General features: G+C 36.3%; 1 long non-coding RNA gene across 2 annotated transcripts; it reads right to left on the reverse strand.

Annotated features, from left to right (window-relative positions):
- Positions 1-6,388: 6,388 nt before the first annotated feature.
- On the reverse strand, positions 6,389-9,263 carry LOC145563944 (uncharacterized). Of its 2 annotated transcripts, XR_014094692.1 has the most exons (4): positions 9,038-9,263; positions 8,377-8,669; positions 6,952-7,696; positions 6,389-6,764 (listed from the first exon to the last, which is right to left on the reverse strand). It is a non-coding gene; the product is annotated as an uncharacterized LOC145563944 (long non-coding RNA). The 2 variants fall into 2 exon arrangements; XR_014094691.1 differs by having other exon boundaries at positions 6,952-8,669.
- Positions 9,264-19,577: the final 10,314 nt, after the last annotated feature.

Raw genomic sequence — 19,577 nt, forward strand, 5'->3', positions numbered from 1 at the left:
AATAAAATATGCAAATATGATAAATTAGCATTACAGTATACATAATTATATAAAAAATATGGACCCTAGTTTTACACTTGACTCTATTAATCCATAAATATACAAATGCACTTTTAGTCTTATAAAGTCATTTACGCAAAGCTTAAAGTAAGTAAACTGAATTGGTTTCCAGGCACGAGATTACACTAAGTACGTATTGTTTGTGTGAATTATAAATGTAATGTCCTCAAGTTAATAGATGTATAACTGATTTGAAAGTATATTTCTAAATAAGTTTTTTAAACTTAACTAAAAAAATTTATATATCACATATCAAACCTTCGGGTGTAACACATACAAATTAGGATGCGTAAGATGTAATAACTTTTGTTGGTAGGTTCAATTCTAAGGTACAGTAATAAGTTAGGGATGTACGAGCTAATAAGTACGTGTCATTGAGATCTAGTCACATACGATTAGTAACAAGGTAAATAAACAGTAATAGATTTTATATATAATATAGGCTATGGCAAGAGAGGTTGCCACATGGATGGCCATTAAGTTGAAATGATTCAACTAGTGCATTTAAGGATTATCCTAATAAGTCATAATTGAATAATTTAACTCAAAACGATGTAATACATTATAATAAGTGCAGGGAATAATTTCAAGCATCCCACAGTTGAGCCCCACTATGATCATACACTTAAGTATGGTGGCGTCCAAAGGGAAGGAAGCTAGAGCAAAAGAGTCGCCAACACGTTTTAGGAACTTGTAAACCGTTCACAAGGTGAAGGTTACACCCCTTCACGATCCATGAGATCGCTAACTCCATAGTGGTCTGGAACCATGACTGGATATTCGGGGATGAAGGTACAAATCCAACCTAAAAGAGATTGAACCTGCCCTAAAAATAGGCCTCTACTTTATTCTTCTCATATTCATGTGCGCTTTCTGACTAACATACAATCAATATATTAATCTTAAAACCTGTTTAATCTATGTTGGTTGAATATTAATGCATAAACAAAACTATTATTGGCGATCACTTGAATTAAAATCATATTAGCCTAAAATCAAATTATTAATTATTTTATTAAGCGTGATTACAAATACAAATTCCCTTTAATCCTGCAAGAGAGGGCGTGATCAAGAAATAACAATATTATATCAAGCAACATAATAATATTGATACAACAAATCATCAACATCATAATAATCTCAATAAAGCATTAATAATATTAGCAAGATCCTAGACATGATACTAACAAGATTAATAACAAATCCTAGCATGTCGCTAAACATTAAAGATCAAAGCTTTAATTCTAACATGATACTAACATGATAGAAGAAAATAGGAAGCAACCTAAACATGACACTAGAAAGCAATAAATAACATCCTAACATGATGTTAGGAATTAATATAATCTAAGCATGCTTCCTAAAGATATATAACAATAAAACAACTTACTTTGTTGCCTCGTATCTCTTTCTATAAAAACAATACACACGTTATTAACTTCAAGGAAAATATTAAATCAAACAATTAATTTAAATAATTGAAATAGAGATTTAGGGCCAAACCCTCATAAATTATCAACCTTTCACGTCTAGGGCGAAGGCAACTTCAAACTTGGCTAGGTGTGTCTAGAACTCGTGAATGCGGTATTGTGTTTGTAAAAGGGCTAGGCTAGAAAGAGGGAGAGAGAATAAGCTATTGCTTAAGAGAGAGAAGAGAATTAGATTGTTGATGATCGTGAATGCATAAAAACAGGGATATACGACCCTATTTATAAGGAAAAAGGTCCTTAAATGATCTAAAAAAGATCGAATTCGATTCGGGGTAAAAATACTTCTATCGCGGCGCGACAGGGTCCATCGCGGCACGACAGCTCTATCACGACGCGATGGCTATGTCGTTTTGCGATGGTTCATGCGCTAACTCAAAGCTGTACAGAGTCCTTAATTTAATTAAATTAGACTAATTAACGTCCGTACTTATCTTTTAAAATCAGATTTAATCTTCATTGGTTTGTATAAGTCTTTTTGTTTTATTAATTATTACTATTATAAATACATCCTGGTATGGTATTATTTGGACTACAAAATCAAACCAGATTCTAGAACAAGATTTGATAAATGCTAGTTAACAAATTGGAATTCATTTATCAACCGATTTTTTTCTTCCATTCGAACTCATTTCCATAATTCTTTTAGTTGCTTTAATAGGTGCAATTGCCGTGGCTCGTCAATAATAATATTTCTTTTTTAAAATGAGTAATCCAAATAAAAAGTCTATTTTTTGCATTTTCATTCATGAATTGCTTTCGAAACTTTTAGTTCAAATTTTTTTTTATTAGCCTAGTTTTTGTTCTTAATTCTAACTTAACTTGCTATCTTCTAGTCAATCAAAGTAGTTTAATTGTTGTTCATATTGAAATGAATCATGATTCATAAGGGGTTGGTCAATGATACTCGAGCATGTACTTGTTTTGAGTGCTTTTTTATTTTCTATCGGGATTTATGGATTAGTCACGAGCCGCAATTTAGTTCGAGCTCTTATGTGTCTTGAACTTATATTGAATGCAGTTAATCTAAATTTTGTAACATTTTCTGATTTTTTTTATAATCGCCAATTAAAAGGAAGCATTTTCTCAATTTTTGTTATAGCCATTGCAAACGCCGAAGCAGCTATTGGACCGGCTATTGTTTCTTCAATTTATCGTAACAGAAAATCAACTCGTATCAATCAATCGAATTTATTAAATAAATAGTATTTCTTTTTTTAATTTTATTAGGATTTTCACAAATTATATTTTAGAAATTAAAATTTGAATATTCAACTATTCAAGTTAGATTACTAGATCTTGCACCTTAAGATATACTTTCATAAAGTGTAATAAATCAAAGTATTTTGGATCTCTTTTCCATTTCCTATCCAGAAATAGGTTGATTCCAAAAATTCTGGCAAATTATTGATTCGTCTAGTATTTGAATATGTATTTCATTTATTTTACTAGAACTAGATCAAAAATTAAGCAAGTGAAAAAAAATTCTAGACCTAATGTCACATTCAGTTAAAATTTATGATACATGTATAGGGTGTACTCAATGTGTCCGAGCTTGTCCCACAGATGTATTAGAAATGATACCTTGGGATGGATGTAAAGCGAAACAAATAGCTTATGCTCCAAGAACAGAAGATTGTGTCGGTTGTAAGAGATGTGAATCTGCTTGTCCAACGGATTTTTTAATCGTTCAAGTTTATCTATGGCATGAAACCACTCGCAGTATGGGTCTAGGTTATTGATATAGTTCAGAAAATTCCATTTGAATCCATTTATTCTATTTGGATTTTTTTTACCGACAAAAATCCGTACCAAAAACGAAATTTATTTCTTTTGGGGTACGGGTTTTTTGTCCAAGTATATCTTGTCTTTACCACGAATTATTTTCCCTGGTTAACAACAATTGTAATTTTGCCCATATTTGCAGGTTCTTTAATTCGTATTTCCTTAGAGAGGGAATAAGATTATAAGGTGGTATACTACATGCATTTCGGTTTTAGAGCTCCTTCTAACAACTTATGCATTTTGTTATCATTTCCAATCGGATGATCCATTAATCCAACTGGCCGAAGATTATAAATGGATCAACTTTTTTTATTTCCATTGGCGATTAGGAATCGATGGACTTTCGATAGGACTCGTTTTACTAACAGGATTCATTATGACTTTAGCTACTCTAGCCGCTTGGCTAGTTACTCGAGTTTCTCGATTATTCCATTTCTTGATGTTAGCAATGTACAGTGGTCAAATAGGATTATTTTCGTCCCGAGATCTTTTACTTTTTTTCATAATGTGGGAATTAGAATTAATTCCTGTTTATCTACTTTTATCCATGTGGGGGGGGGGGGGGAAGAAACGTCTTTACTCCGCTACTAAATTTATTTTGTATACTGCAGGGGGTTCTATTTTTCTATTAATGGGAGTTTTGGATGTTGGTTTATATGGTTCCAATGAACCAACATTAAATTTTGAAATATTAGTTAATCAATCGTATCCTATGTCATTAGAAATAATATTCTATATTGGATTTTTTATTGCCTTTGCTGTCAAATTACCGATTATACCTTTACATACATGGTTACCCAATACCCACGGAGAAGCACATTATAGTATTTGTATGTTGCTAGCCGGAATCTTATTAAAAATGGGAGCATATGGGTTGGTTCGGATCAATATGGAATTATTACCTCACGCTCATTCTATATTTTCTCCTTCGTTGATGATAATAGGCACAATACAAATAATCTATGCAGCTTCAACATCTCTTGGGCAACGTAATTTAAAAAAAAAAAGAATAGCCTATTCTTCCGTATCTCACATGGGTTTCATAATTATAGGAATTAGTTCTATAACCGATACCGGCCTTAATGGGGGCATTTTACAAATAATTTCACATGGATTTATTGGTGCTGCACTTTTTTTCTTAGCGGGAACTAGTTACGATCGAATACGCCTTGTTTTTCTCGATGAAATGGGTGGAATAGCGATTCTAATGCCAAAAATATTCACTCTTTAGTAGCTTTTCAATGGCATCTCTTGCATTACCTGGCATGAGTGGTTTCATTGCGGAATTAATAGTATTTTTTGGATTAATTACCAGTCAAAAATATCTTTTAATACCAAAAATACTAATTACTTTTGGAATGGCAATTGGAGTCATATTAACTCCTATTTATTCATTATCTATGTCACGTCAAATGTTCTATGGATATAAATTATTTAACATTTCCAACTCTTTTTATTTTTTATTTTTTATTTTTTATTTTTTTTTTATTCTGGGCCGCGAGATTTGTTTGTTTCGACTGCTGTCTTTTTACCAGTAGTAGGTATTGGTATTTACCCGGATTTTGTTCCCTCACTATCAGTTGAAAAAGTAGAAGCTATTTTATTCAATTATTTTTATAGATAGATTTCCTTTCATTTGATGAAATGCAAAAAGCAGTTTTCTTTACATACACTACTAGAAAATCCGTCCTTTTTGGACGCTTTTTAAGCTTTTTTCGACGCTGAAAAGCGTCGAAAATATATTTCTCGACACTACAAAAAAGCATCGAAAAAAGCGAGTCCAGAAAATTAGGTGTCATAAGAAACAAAAACTTTTGCATGTACCCGGTTTACAATAATTTTATTGTACATCGAATATTTTTGCAAAAAGTGACCCTTTTTTCTTACAAAAGTGACCCTTTTTTTCATAAAAGTGACTCTTTTTTTCACAAAAGTGACTATTTTTCACAAAAGTGATCCTTTTTTTTCACAAAAGTGACCCGTTTTTTTCACAAAAACGCACTAATGTTTGCCGACGTCGCCGCCATATCCATTAGTGGCGGGTTGCATCCCTGTCATAACATTTACACTAGCAACACAGTAAAAACTAGCTCCAATCATTTGATCACATTTACCAAACATAGATCAATAAGAACACACAACCACAATTTGTTTAAATAGAAGAATTGTAACAAGAAATCAATACAGTATGGAAAAAAAATCAACTGCTTTGTAAAAAAGAGGAGCATTCCATCATTCCTAAAATAAAGCATAGTAGTATAGGAGTAATATTCAACAATTTACTCAAGATTAGAGTTATAAATTTGCGATTGATTTGGTGAAATTATCAATCTCCATCTTCCCCAAATCTCACCAAATCAACCAGTTAAGTGAACATTATATCTAATTATTGTAGTATCTCTTCTCACATTCAATATAGAATGAAAGAGAAAAAAGATTGAGGGTATAAAATTAATGTAGTATATCAAAATTAGGGAGGAGAGAGAAAGTGGGAGGAATTATGAAGTTTTGATTATCATCGCAGCATTGAAATTGGAGGAAAAGATAATTGAAGAGTTGGATTAATCTTTAAGATTTAGAGCAAAAGTAGTGTTGGAGTGGAGAAAGATGGCGATATCGTCAAGTATCAGTTCCTTTAAATGCCATGAACCTTAAAAGAGGAAGGAGAAGAAGTCGCCAGCAACCGCCATTCAATAAATAATGTAAACCGGATTTTTTGTAAAGTTTGTGCATAAGAAAGTGTCGCAAATCTCGACGCTATAATTTGTCCAAATTTTTATACGAAGCGTCAAAATTGCAGTAGTTGGCGCACCTTCTCAAATTTAGTGATGCTTTAGTGATGCTTTTTTATGTCTAGCTAGAATCTTGTAATTAGCAACGCTTTTTTGTGCCCACAATTTCATATAATTGATGTTTAGTAATTTGGCAACGCTTTTTTCTGTCTATATTTTCTTTGTTGGAGACGTTCTTTTCTTTTCCATATCTTTATAAAAATATCTTAGAATGTATCAACGAATAAAAATATTTCACACTGAAACTAGTAGTACCAATATATATTTACAGCAAAGTAAGGCCATTTTTTTTTAATTCCATTTAAAAATATTATAGTGCATGTACAATATCTCTCAATGTAATGAGTTCTCTATTACAAAAAGCATGATTCAAACTTTATATACTTCATTCGTGACTAGTTGTAATATAATGGAACAAAACTACTCATTTCTTCCCAAAAAGAACTTGAATCAATCTCCAACTTAGCTGCTCCTTAATTTGCTTGCAAGGGGGCATTAAGAAAAGTTATATTGTGACCAATTGTTGGCCTTGAATTCACAACACATCCTTTGATGTTTCTTGATCATTGGACAGGAGCAACGATAGTAAGGTGGAGCGATAGCAGATGTAGCGAAATTAAACTATGGTTGTGGTATTCCTCTGGTTCACAATCAGCAAGAAAAATCAACATCATTGATAGGTAGATATGCAGAAGCATATAAACAGTTTGAAGAAATCAGAATCACAATGCACGAAAACTGCAACGAGCAAATGCAAAAGATACATTTCCTTTTAATGGAGAGAGGGAAGCTAGGTGGATAACAGAGGGAAAGTAGTAGTTTCACACCTGAAACTTCAGTAGGGCCAGTCACTCATATCCATGTCTGAGTTAACAAAGTTTTTGATAAACTTGTGTAAAGAAGACGGAAAACTGCACAGCTCAATAGAAAATGGTAGTTAAAATATAGTAGATAGCACTAGCTTCAGAGCAACCATAGGGGACATGTTGCACTTAAACCCCTCTTACACAGAAAATCAATTCAAGGCATATTATTTGTCTAATCTTCTTAATTAAACATGTCATATATACATATAATGGACATGGGATTGCATCAACCAAATCGTATAGTTCAATATTCAATCCAATTTATAGTTTGAAATCGGATTCCAGACATTAACTAAATTCAAAGTCAAAAACACAATTCTAAACTTATGCTTGATTGAAGACATAAATCTTCCATCTAAAAATTCAACCCAAGTCTATAAGATTTGAGTAGTATTACCAAAATACAACAGAAATTCAAATCATAACAATATTTCAGGGAATAAAGGTTGGAACTTTTGCTTGATTATAGTATATTACGGAGTAATGCCAAAGATCCTCCATTTCATTCTCTTGTGTCGTATGTTGTATGGAAATTGTCTAGCATCTAATTCAACTCTTCTAAAGTATTTCACTGATGGAGCTCACTGAAAATCTATTGGGAAAATTCATACACACATCATAGTTAATACATGCATACTATCTTTTAATGACACATAACTCAGAGAAGACAAAGTAAAGACCTTGTTGTCCATACGCGAAGGAGAACCTGCATAAGGAAATTACTGTTTAGAAATAGGCCAGCATTGCCATATCGAGTGATTATAGAAGTAAAAATGAAATAACTCAATTCGGTAATAACTTTTCTTTGTCAAAGCTATAGCCCAATTAGTTCACCAAATTAAATTTATAGTCTAAACAATAACAATGGCCTTTTAACCAAACTCTTGTTCAATAGGATAATGCAATAAAATCGGCCTTAACGTCAACATTACCAAGCAGAAACTAAGTTCTAGGCAAACTGTTCACAAAATCTTCACTCCAAAATAAAACCTTTGCCTTCATTAACCTAAGAAATTAAAGTGGTATGGATGGATGTCTAGCTAGAAAATAAGGGTCCAAAGCACATTTATTCCGTTGAAGCCCTACTTTGTTCTATAGCCAATTAACATGATGGACAATCAACTGACCACTGAGTCACCCATAACAAAGAGTGATCAAATAAAACTCCAAAAAAAAAAAAAAAAAAAAAATCCTAATGTTTTTTAGCACAATTTATATTCGTATGTAAATCCTACATAAACATGCCAAACACATGACTATTGAATTTAATTCATGAAAGAATCTATTTAGTTTTTAGAAAATTATTAGAAATTATTCCAAGAAATACAAAATTAGACAAGATGGAGGAAAGTATATATAATTAAGATGGATTGATTTAACACTTACATAGAGTTTTGAATGCATAAACCGATTTAGCTGGCCCCTTAATACTCTGCATTAAATACAAAGATACTAGTTTTTTTTTATATATTATAACACCAATCATTATCTAGCATAAGTGAATCACAAATTTGAAAAATTATAGAGTTGTATTATAGAATACTCTGAATTACATACAAAGAGTCAAAGACACTAGTTCTACAATCTGATAGAAGGAACGTTTGTCTTTTCGGTGTGGGCTTCGAGCGAGGTAGCCATGTCATCTCAATCTTTCATGATTCAAGAGCTTAATTACATTCCTGTATAATAAGACTAATATAGTTTTATGAATCTAAACAATAGAATAAAAAAACGCAAATTATTATCTTTTCCCATTACAAAACGCAACCCAGAAAAATTAACACTGTAAATATATTATCAAATAGAGTCACAAACAAAAATAAACCCAAATCATGCTTCAAACATAGGATGATAAAAGGCTTTGAAATTGAATTAAAAAGCAGCAAACAATTTAACATAACAATATAATGTATACAAACAATCCCTAAAATTATGCTCTTCATGAATTCAACCCAGATCTGAGTAATTTGACCAATATTTTGAGATATTATTGAAAAATTAAAATCCAAAAACAATTTATAAGATACAATTCGAAAATTAAACAAACCTCAATAATATCGACATAGAGAAGGATGAAATTGATTACTCCGTACAATTGAAGACGAGTGGAGAAACTTCAGAAAACATAATTATGAGAGACGCAAGGAGAAAGAAAATTTGTGATCGAAATTTAGGCCATGACTCCATGAATCCATTTGTAGAATTCAAATCGAATAAAGGAAAAGGAATACAGAGTAGTTAGGGACTTAGGGTTAAGAAAATAAGAATATGAGTTGGGGGTATGTGATGAATTGGAGGGGCGGTTTTATTTTTTTATCAACTCCGTGGTTTCAGCTAATTGGGTCCACGTGCGAGGCACATGTTACCATTCTCGACGCTTTTTGATGTCGAAAATTACTAATTTTCGACATCAAAAAGCGTCGAGAAAACACGGATATCATAATTTACGATTGACACTCTTGCCCCAGTGTCGAGGCCATAGCGTCGATAAAATGCTCTTTTTGTAGTAGTGATAAGACGAAGCAAGACAAAATTGGAATTCGAATCAGGCATTTTTAATGTTTGTGAGAACCATTTAAATCATGATTTAAATGGTTCTCACCTGTTTCTAAGAGACTTGCTTATGACTTGTACTATAATCTGTATTCATAAGGTCCTTTCTTCCATTTAATTAAGCGTTAATGTAAATGAGCCATAACTATGTAGCCCTATTCCTAATATATTAACCCCAAAATAGCAAATCCAAATTATAAGAAAGCCTATAAAAGCCACAATTGCAGAATTTGCACCTCGAAAATTTTTATTTGTTCGAATATGTAAATAAATTGCAAATATGGTCCAAGTAATAAATGCCCAAGTTTCCTTTAGGTCCCAATTCCAATATGATCCCCATGCCTCATTGGCCCATACTGCTCCTGAAAGAATACCTATGGTTAAAAAGATAAATCCTAGACTAATAACATGATAACTCCAATGATCCAGTTGTTCAATCAATTAGGACCTGTAATAATTTCGAACAGAGGAGGGCAAAACATTTTGTACAATATTGCCTTTTTCATTTATGTATTGAACCTCACTGAAGAAAAATGAGTCATTTAATAAAAGGTTTCGTTTATCAAAAACCCTTATAACATCTTTTTGAAATAGAATGATTAGAAGTGTTACAAATAATAATGATCCGAATAAAAGAGCTGCATAACCCAATACCATCATACTTACATGCATCATCAACCACTGGGATTAGAGAGCGGGTACTAATATTCCGGATTGATGCATTTCAGTTAAGAGGCCCGATGTAGCGAATCCTTAGGTAAAAATAGCACTTGGTGCGGTTATTGTACTTAAAGAGTTTTTCTTTTTTTTTTTAAAATAAAAAGGGGGAATCATATAAATAAGGTAGAAACTCCAAGAAAGGAATATTAATGATTCATATAGATCACTTCCAAATAAAATTCTTTACTCTTCTAAAAGATATAATTACTAATCCTAATTCCACTAGAATTTAAGATAGCCTTCTAGATTATTCTAGAAAATTAAAATCAATCCTAATGACTTTAGGAATATTAATTAATGGGCCCTCCACTTGATTATTGGGCCGCATATAATCATTTTGGGCCTAATTTAGTATTTTGGCCATAACTTTCTCATTATTCATCGGAATCGGGCTTATAATATATCGTTGGAAAGCTCTTTTCGAGCCCAATCCAACTACACTATTATTGGACCCTCATCATGGACCAAACTAAATTGGACTGTACATTTTCCATAAATAGAGTAAGAAAAGAAGTATTTTCGAAAACAGAAAAAAATATTTTTTATTAAAATAACCGCACCACAAGACTTTTCACATTTCACTTTGTTCAATAATCAAATGACGTGAAAGATATTCATCATTGGGTTTGGTTTTTTGGGGAGACACAATCAGGTGTCTGCAGAAGCCCCCACTTTGACTGAGTTTGGAGAAACGCAAGTTTTGAAAACAAAAGTCAAAGTAACGATAGGGACGGAGAATGATTCAGAACGTTCTGCAATCCTAAATCATTCTTGTAACGCCGATACCTGCAAACTAGTGTTAGTCAAACAGATAAAGAGTTAAGAAACACGTATCTTGCATCGTCGAGCACACGTCTCTGGGGTAACCAAATTTTGTTGTTGTATTTGTTGTGACGACTTCCACGATACCTTACGAACTCCATCTGAAGGTAACAGTACCTCGCTATCTTCATTTTTTTGTGACAATCCTCGGTGATGAAGGTAACAGTACCTTGCGAACGCCATCTGAAGGTAACAGTGCTTGCTTGTGAACCAATACCTCGGTGATGAGCCAGTACCTAGGCACTTTAAGTAAAGTGAGATAATCAACGTCAGGCCGATCACTTACTGCGATTGTAATGGAGCCGACTACTAATCATGTCAATTTGCTTATAGGGGATAACTGGCGTACCAAGGAACCCTTTTTGCTGAATAAGGTCCACATAATCATTTATGGAGCCTAGGAATTACATCGCTGAGGAAAGGAGAGCCAGCGCACGCTGCCACGTGTCATCGCGGCGTGCCAGGTTGGCGCGACAGCTCCGTCGCGAAGTGATGATTCCATCGCAGCGCGATAGAGTCGGGTTTTCGAAATAAAACCCCTTCTTCTTCCTCATTTTTCATTTGCCTTATTTTTGCTCGATTTTCGCTCAAACCTTCAAATCACTCGTTCTTGCTCATTTGTCAACCAAATTCGCTCAAATTTGTTGCAAATCGAAGCTCTCGATCTCTAGTTTGCCGATCTATGTAAGTTTTGCTCCAACTCCTCCTAGTTTGGAAGAATTTCATGTGTTTTATTTGCGAATTTTCGAAAAATGCAAAACATCTTTTGCTTATTTTGCTTTATTTGTCAAATTTCTTGCCATGAAATTGCTTGTTTACACTTGTATATCACCTTAGGAGTGTTTTGAGACTTGTTTGACTCAATTTGGTGAAGAAACAAACGTTTTGCCATTGTTGGGCTCTTTGAGTTCGTAAGATCAATGTGGCTTGTTCTTCGCGTTTTTGCTAGCTATTAATACTCAATTTGTCACAATATTTGTCATAGTATTGCAAGAAATTGTTTGAATGCTTGAGAATTTTATTTTTGCTCGAATTAAAAACATGCTCTGTTTTTTAGTACTACGTACTCTGTTTTTTTCGAACATAGTATCATGTGGCTAGGCGAACCTTAGATACTATAGACCCTTTTATTTACTGTTTGCTTGCATAATTAGCATGTCTCGATGACGCGGTTCTGGCTCACGCTCTCGTGGGGCTCACCGAGAGGACGTGCCTCTCGACACCGGCAAGAGGACTTCCACTAGCCTTGGGGAGTTCCCTGAGTGGGATGGGCACAACTAGTACTTCGCGCCCTAGTTTCACATTTCAGAGCGTGTTCGACTCAGGATGACTGACGAGCGAGTTCGTTGCTCGGTTCAGGTAACGACACCATAGGACAGTTGTACGATTCTTACTTTTGCAACAACGAGGAGTTGCGTGCGTTGTGGGAGTCTTGTGGTTTGACTTCTTTGCTGCAGACTACTTGGGGTCTTTATTCTTTGAATTCGAGCCATTTCTTGGTTCGCGCTTTGGTGGAGTTCTTTTGGGACACCACCAACACGTTCCACTTTCCTTGAGGTGAGATGACTGTCACTCCCCTTGACTTCTCTGTGATCACCGGATCAGAGTTCCGGTCAGTTGCAGTTCCTTTTGGTAGTGATACTACCCTCTTCTCTCCTGAGGCAGATGAGCTACTAGGCCCCATTGTTATTCGGGCCCGCGGTCAGTCTCGACCGCTACAGATGAGTAGCAGATCTATTTGGCGGTCTGTGCTAGTAGAGGCTTTTCGGGATGATGTGACCACCTCGGAGCAGTGGGTGCGCATTTTTTTTTTATTCTTGTGTCAGGGTCCTTCTCTCCTGACAAGGGGAGCCGAGTGCTACTATACTATTTCCCTGCTCTCCGCAACCTTCGAGCGATCGAGACTTTTAATTGGCCAGCTTGGCCTATGCTGACTTCCTGTTGGGGTTGCGACTCGCCTGCCCTCAGCGTACCTTTAACGAGGAGGTCACACTCTCTAGCTTCTGGAGGGTTGTAAAGGTATACTCCATTCCTCTTGGCAATAGGTTTCTTTTGACTTTAGCTTTTGCCGACATTTTCGTGTTGTTACAGGTGTGGTTCTACGAGTATATGCCATCTTTGGCACCAACCAGGCCTTCACCTCGAGGGCTTCCGGTTGCTGCTAGCTAGGGTGGCTGTTATACCGACCAGACTGCTACTGCCCTTGTTAAAGAGTCGCTTCTCTCGGTATGCATTACTCGCCATTTTCATTTACTCTTCTGAATAGATTTCCTACTCATGAGTGTTTGTCTTGCAGGGACCTGAGGTTAACTTTCGTCCATGGGCTTATTTTGACGTCCCCACGCTAGCTGTTCAATACACAGCTCAGCGGCGCTACTTTCAGGGGACATATGATGTTGTGGTATATTTGGGCTAGAGAGTTGCGATCCAGCACTCTTCGGAGTCTTTTGTTGTTCCTACCCGTCCTCCACGGCATATGATGGACCAAACGGGCCTGAGATTTTATATGGGTAGGTCTCCAGCTGGTATAGAGTGGCAGCGTCATAGCCATTCGAACCGGATTTATGGCGAAAGACTTCTGCCACGGTTGGCTCCACCACCTTGCCCGTTAGAGGAGGAGCAGGTATGTTTTGCATCATTTGATTTATTTCCTTTGGTAGCCCCAAGGAAATTCTAATCATTTAGATTTTATTCTTGCAGGCTACGGCGACGCCTGCGGAGTTTGTACCTCCACCAGTGTCCATTACTTATGAGGGGTCTTTCGGCCCGGTTAAGGAGATGATTCCTCTGGCCCCTAAGGCGTGGCGCTTTGTGGAGAGGTCGATACCTCATCACCAGACCTGGGTGAGTCATCTATTTTCATTTTGTTTGCATGCATGTTCTTTGATTGTTCCTGTCTTTATTGCTTGGCAGTTCTCCAGCGAGGTGATGACGAGGATGGCGAGAGGCATGGACGCCTTTCGTTATCAGCTCGTGAGGTTGAGTCACCGAGCTAGCTGTCGTCGTGCAAGCGACGGCATGGAGGTATTTCTCTTTGACTCTTATTTTATTTGTTTTACTCATTTTTCTTGCATTTTGACTCGGCTTATTTTTCTATTTCAGCCTGTTCCTCCATCACGTACTCGTACGAGACTTGAGGATCGGGGAGAGAGATCCGGGTCTGGCTCGAGGCGTCGTCGTACTTCGGCCGGGAACCAAGGCGATTGAGCGGGGTCGGATCAGACGGTTGTAGTGGAGGGTTCCAGGTCTTCTTTCGAGGGTGCATTGAGGAGGCCGACTGGCTAGGGAGGCCCGACATCAGCTCCATTCGTGGGTGGTGGGACGTACGAGGTTGGCTCGTCGTCGCAGCAGCCACAACAGCCTCAACAGCTGGGACCTCAGCAGGGTGAGCCAGGATGGGCTGGCCCTACTCTTTCGCTTCCAACTACTAGTGATCCTGAGGCTGGTGGGGGATTGATTCCGTGGACTATGCAGTTCTTAGATGCATTTAGTGTTCCTCCGTAGTTGCGTCCTCCGGGGCCGTAGTTGTACCTTTTGTTTTTTTTATTTGACTTTGTACGACTTTTCTTTATCTGACACTTATGTTAGATATATTGTACATACATCCTATGATTATTAAGTTATTTATCTTTTTATATTTTTATTTTTCATTTTATGTGCATGTAAGTGTGTGCAAAATTGTGATTAATTTTTGCGCAAAATTTTTTGTCATTTTTATTACTAATGGAGGGTATCCGACTTCCTCCTCCAAAAAGAAAAAATGAAAAATAAAATTGAGTTCGACCAAAAATAAGCTTAAAATTAATTAAACTTAAAATAATCAAAAGGGGATAAGTGTTTGAAAGAAATTGCCAAAAATAAGTTTGGATAAGGTTTTGAAAAGAATCAAAACCGTAAAGTCAAAGTACAAATCCGAGTCAAATTCGGATAACACACGGTCAGCTTAGCGCGTTACTCTGACGCAGTAAAAATTGAACCATCGCGGCGCGATGGTCTTATTTCTCCGAATTCTCCTGGGATTCGGTTTTCGTCAGGTTCTGTTTATAAAAAGCCCCCAAATTCATCGATTACAGCATAATTCGAACATATTAAAAATATTTAGCTCATTAATATTCACTCAAAATAGCCATGTCTAAGACTTTTAGTGATTTTACTCGTGAGTGGTGCTGGTCTTTGACTGCCAAAGAGAGGAAAGAGCTTGACTTTTTCCACTTGGGGGGTTTATATGGTATCAAGGGGGTAGATCTTGACATAGATTTTATTTATACCACCTTAAATATTGGGATTCAAATACCCATTGCTTTAAATTTGGTTATGATGAAATGTGCCCTTTATCGGAAGAATTTGGTGCCATTCTTAGCTTCCCCTCTTCACATCTTGTGGTAATTCCTAAGGTAAGCAAATATTATTATAAAAATTTTGAGTGTTTCCTTAACCTTAGAGCTAAGATAGGAACTTAAAAGACATAATGTATGGGAATGTAGTAAATTTGAAAGAATTTGCATGCTTTTATTTTGATAGACCACGCTCTGAGTCTTTTCATGTCTACAGGAGAAGGGCTTTCCTCTTTTGCATGTTTAGCCAATATCTTCTTACTAGTGGAAACATTCATGAGGGTCAAGTAATTTTAACATCTGTCATGGAGCAAATTGAATCAGGGAGACCAATGCCCTTCATTTGTTAGAGAAACTATGCTTAGTTTAGATGAACTAAAGAGAGATCCGAAAGCACCTCTTAGAGGTTCTCTAATATTATTACAGGTAGAAAATCAATACTTTTAATTTTGTATAGTAATACTAATTTTTACATTGAATCTTTGCAGATTTGGCTAATGGAAAGGCTCTAATTAATTAGCCCTCCTGATAATATTGAAAAGTATACACCAAATTGCCTTGTAAGAAGGAAGAAACGCTTCTCCATAAAGATGGGCCGCCGAGAGTGGAGTAGAATCTTTGAAACTCGCGACTTTTCCATTAAATGGGTTGTTCCATGGTGGAAAATTGAGAAGATGGTTGGTGTCAATAAACAACCTTTTTGTCGCCTTCCAAGTTTGTCTAAATTAACCTTTTACTACCCTTCTAGAGTAAAAAGACAATATGGCCTTGCTCAAACCGTTCCTTCCGGGGATCTTCGTCACCCTTATGACTTTCCCGTTTTACAAGATATAGAAAGATTTGATGACTATTGGTGTGCCAGACCTTTGTGGGAAGTTGTTACCCAAAAAGTTCCTCTTTCTTTGTCTAGAGATGTGAAGCAGTGGTTACTTGATAGATCTCAAAAGGACAAGAAAAAATTCCGAAACATGTACAAGACTAGTGTTAAAGATCGTCTAGGAGATAAGAAAATTCCTCCTAAATATTGTCTAGGTGCAAGAATTGAATTTAAGACCCCTATTATTCCTAAGAAGAAAAATACTACTAAGGGCAAGGAGAAAAGAAAAACTGACTCCATAGAAAAGAAAATATGGGTTGAAAAGAACATGGTGTAATGGCTATAGGAGAAACTATTGACACTAAGATTGTGTGCAGATCTTCTAAGGGATCCCTATTGGTGAAAGAGATGGATGATGAAGAAGAGGCGGAGAAGAATTGGAAAAGGGCCAGAAAAGAGAAAACAGATTAGAGCATTGCTTTTACTATCAATTTATTAGTTAATTTTTATTTTCAAGTTAATTTTATTTTTAAGCCTTTGTTTTAATTCCATCAATAATGTAATTTTACTTTTATTAATGCAATTTTCAGCTTTTAAAATTAAATTGACTTTTTTACATTGAATTATTTTGTTAAAGCAATGAAAACAACTTGAATTAATTTCGAAAATTGTTCGAGTACGGAAGTCAAAAATTTCCCGAAATACACCGAAATTTGCCCAGATTGACGAAAACGAACTGGCACCGGAATTTTGGATTCATCGTAGCGCGACAAACTTGTCGCGGCGCGATGGATTTGTCGCTGTGCGACAGATCCTGTCGCGGTGCGCTGGACTGGAATTCTGTGCGTCGTTCGCACTGTGTTGTCGTGTCGACGAGGGAGTGCGAGGTTTGTAAAATTTAAAGTGGTCGCACCCTGGAAAGGGTTGCCTACGTATCCTTTCCTTAGGAATCACGCCAAACGTAGCTCTCTTGAGTATGTTACTCAAGTCATCATGGGTAGAATTTCTTAAGTTGGTCAAGATTCGTCATATTTGAGAATTCATTACCATCCATATCAGTTAGTTTTGCGGCACCTCCTGATAGGATAGTTTTGACGATATATGGTCCGAACCAGTTAGGCCTAAATTTGCCTCTTAGGTCTAGAACATTTCTCCTTAATGCTTTTAACACCAAGTCTCCTACTTTGATGTTTCTTGTCTTGACCATTTTATTAAAGTGTCTAGCCATGCGAGTTTGGTAGCATTGAGTATGATGTAGAGCTCCTATTCGTTTTTCATCAAGTAGAATTAGCTCTTCATATCTTGCTCTAGTCCATTCAACTTCATCAAGTTTACTCTCCAACGCGATGCGTAGGGAAGGTATTTCTAATTCCACAGGTTGTACGGCATCCATTCCATATACTAAGGAAAATGGCGTATTTCCAGTGGATGAACGAAAGCGAAATGGAGTTTGTCAGGCCAATCCTTGTAATTTTTAGTCATTTTTTCGATGATAGTCTTTAAATTCTTATTGGCTGCCTCTACTGCGCCATTTGCTTGAGGCCTGTATGGAGAAGAGTGATGATGTTGAATGACGTATTTTTGAAGCAATTCTTCACATTCCGCTTGAAAGCAAGTTCCATTATCACTTATCATTTCTTGTGGGACTCCACATCAACATATAATGTTCCTTTCGATGAAGAGTGCTACATGTTTTGCGATGAGTTTTGCATATGATGCCGCTTCAACCCATTTTGTGAAGTAATCAATTGCTACTAGGATGTATTTGTGGCCTCCTGTCCTAGGAGGAGTGATTTTTTCAATAATGTCTATTCCCCATGTTGAGAATGGCCATGGTGATGTATAGGTGTAAAGGAGAGATGGAGAAACATGTTGCAAGTTAACATATATTTGGCATTTAGGGCATCTTTTTACATATTGATGGCAATCCCTATTCATGGTAGTCCAATAGTATCCTTGTCGCATTACTTTTTGGGCTAGCATTTTGCCATTCATGTGAGTTCAACAGACTCCTTCGTGGATTATTCTCATTGCTCTTTGAGCTTCCTTTTTGCCTACACATAGGAGAGCTCTACCTTTAGGTACCCTTTTTTATGTAGCTTGTCATTTATAAGTAGATATTGGGAAGCCAAAAGTCTTAGCACTCGTTTTTCTCTCTTATCAGCGTGGAGTAGATATTCTCCTTAAGTGACATAGTTGAGGATGTCAATATACCAAGGTTCTTCCTCCTCTTCTTCTTCTCCTTGAACTACCTCATCATCTTCTATGGCTTGAGTATAAGCTGGTTTATGTCTTTTCTCTATTGTTAAAGGCATTTGTTTAATTTCCTTAGGAATTCTAACCATTGAGGCTAGCCTTGCCAAGGCATCAGCAAACTGATTTTCTTCGCTAGGTAAATATGTGTATTCTACTTTTCGAGTTGATCAGTAAGGGTTTCCAGGTATGTTTGATAAGGAGCTAAGCTTTCACTCCTTACTTTCCATCTTTTGGAAATCTAATTGATGATTAAAGAAGAATTTCCGAATATTCAAAGTTTCTTTACTCCTAATGCCAAAGCTGTTTCAAGACCTACCAAGCATGCTTGATGAGTGTCATTTATGGCACTCATTTGTTCTCTTTTAGTGTGATTTTAGATTGCTTTTATAGCTCTTTCCTATCCTTTTTCCTTAGTTTTGCTCCTTATTTCTTTAGTTTGCACTTTCCTTAGTTGATTTTTCCTTTTTCATGCATTTCTTGGTTTTTCTTGTCTTTTTCCCTTTATTTGCTTGTTTTCTTTAATTTTCAGGTTAAGATCGTTGTCCAAGGATTCCCGAGACTTCTTCTTGAATTTTTCATTGATTAGGATGCCTAGTGTTCTCCATTTGAAGCCCAAGTATGGAGATGTGCAAGTTCCAACTAACCTTAGGCCATCCTTTCAAGCCGTGGGGGCACCAATTCTAGTGTTGAACCTATCGTCGAGGTGCTTTTGGATCTTCCATGCTCCGTGTTCATCAAGAGCACCAAGTGGAGCGCACGAGGAGCATCAAGATGAAGGGGAAGGAGGCTGCTCTGTTCCCAGGCGCTGGCGCGCACGATTATGGCGCGGGCGCGCGTGGCCCTGCCGCGGCCGCGCCTGTTGCTCCCCCTGTTCCGTACCCATTTTTGCGCGACCACGCATCCTCTTGAAGAAGGTCACGCCTATACGGGTCTATTTTGGACGATCTAACTAATTTCTCTTTGTTAGTTCTACTATATATAAATTTTTCTTCTTTTTTTAGAGAATTGTTTTTTTGGGGAAAAAGAGGAGAGAGAATGAGAATTAGAGTTTTTAGAGAGAAGTTTAGAGAGAGAAACACTTGTTC

This window comes from Chenopodium album, chromosome 10 (genome assembly GCF_948465745.1).
Source record: "Chenopodium album chromosome 10, dcCheAlbu1.1, whole genome shotgun sequence".
Lineage (NCBI taxonomy): Eukaryota > Viridiplantae > Streptophyta > Magnoliopsida > Caryophyllales > Amaranthaceae > Chenopodium > Chenopodium album.